The sequence below is a fragment of the Arachis duranensis genome, chromosome 9, assembly GCF_000817695.3.
Source record: "Arachis duranensis cultivar V14167 chromosome 9, aradu.V14167.gnm2.J7QH, whole genome shotgun sequence".
Lineage (NCBI taxonomy): Eukaryota > Viridiplantae > Streptophyta > Magnoliopsida > Fabales > Fabaceae > Arachis > Arachis duranensis.
The window spans coordinates 94550909-94552586 of record NC_029780.3 but is presented as its reverse complement, the minus strand read 5'-3'; the positions used below and the strand labels follow the sequence as shown (position 1 = coordinate 94552586).

At 34.1% G+C, this 1678-nt stretch overlaps 1 non-coding gene across 1 annotated transcript; it reads right to left on the bottom strand.

Annotated features, from left to right (window-relative positions):
• Positions 1–1215: 1215 nt before the first annotated feature.
• Positions 1216–1319, bottom strand: LOC127742187 (small nucleolar RNA R71). Its single transcript, XR_008003374.1, has one exon. It is a non-coding gene; the product is annotated as a small nucleolar RNA R71 (small nucleolar RNA).
• Positions 1320–1678: the final 359 nt, after the last annotated feature.

Genomic DNA, 1678 nt, shown 5'->3' with positions numbered 1-1678 from the left:
AAACTTTACTAACAATTAATGTGATTGATTCAAAAATTTGAAGTTTGTTACTTTCTTGTTAAGAAAGGTTCAATCTTTAAATTCTAGAATCATATCTTTTAGTTTCTTGTTAGTCAAGTAATCAATTTTAATTTTAAAAATTAAATCTTTTTCAAAATATATTTTTCTAAAAAATCGTATCTTTTTATCATCATATCTTTTTAAAAAATTTGACTTCAAAATATCTTTTCTAACTTCCTATCTTTTCAAAATTGATTTTCAAATCTTTTTTAACTAACCAATTAACTTTTGTTTATTTTTTATCTTTTTTAAAACCACCTAACTAATTTTAGCTCTCTAATTTTCGAAAATTACCTCCCTCTTTTTCAAAATTCTTTTAATTAACTAATTGTTTTAAATTTTAATTTTAATTTTAATTCTTCCTTTAATTTTCAAAAATTACTAACTCTTTTTCAAAATTTATTTTCGAAAACTTCTCTCTCTCTCATCTTATTCTATTTATTTATTCTTTTACTAACACTTCTCTTCATCTCAAATCTCTGCTTCTATCCTCACCCTTGTGTTTGGATTATTCATTCTTCTTCACTCTTATTCCCTTTCTTCTTCTACTAACATAAAGGAATCTCTATACTGTGACATAGAGGATTCCTCTTCCTTTTCTGTTCTCTTCTTTCTCATATGAGCAGGAACAAGGAAAAAGGCATTCTTGTTGAAGCTGATCCTGAACCTGAAAGGACTCTGAAAAGGAAACTAAGAAAAGCTAAATTACAATAATCCAGAGACAACCTTACTAAAATTTTCGAACAAAAAAAGGATATGGCAGCCGAGCCCAATAACAATAATGCAAGGGGGATGCTTGGTGATTATACTACACCTACTTCCAAGTTTGATGGAAGAAGCATCTCAATTCCTACCATTGGAGTAAACAATTTTGAGCTGAAACCTCAACTAGTTGTTCTAATGCAACAAAATTGCAAGTTTCATGGACTTCCATCAGAAGATCCCTACCAGTTTTTAACTGAATTCTTGCAGATTTGTGAGATTGTTAAGACTAATAGAGTAGATCCTGAAGTCTACAGGCTCATGCTTTTCCCTTTTGCTATAAGAGACAGAGCTAGAACAAGGTTGGACTCACAACCTAAGGATAGCCTGGACTCTTGGGATAAGCTGGTCACGACCTTCTTGGTTAAATTCTTTCCTCCTCAAAAGCTGAGCAAGCTTAGAGTGGATGTTCAGACCTTCAAGCAAAAAGATGGTGAATCCCTCTATGAAGCTTGGGAAAGATACAAGAAGATGACCAAAAAGTGTCCTTCTGACATGTTTTTAGAATGGACCATGATAGATATATTCTATTATGGTCTGTCTGAGTTCTCTAAGATGTCACTGGACCATTCTGCAGGTGGATCTATTGACAAACCCCGTTTTGACGATTTATCTTGTATTGATTTTAAGAGATTTTATAACCTTTTACCCACATTTATTCAATGAAATAGCATGGACGCGCGCGCGCACCTGGCGCTCGCGCGCACCTGCGAATCACCCCATGGACGCATACGCGTGCTGTGCGCGTACGCGTCGGTGCCGTTTTATGATTTTTTAATGAAAACGTGGCCAACGAATTCTGAAGGGTTGTGGGGCCCAATCCTAACCAACTTTGGCGCCAAAGATGCTATTTAAA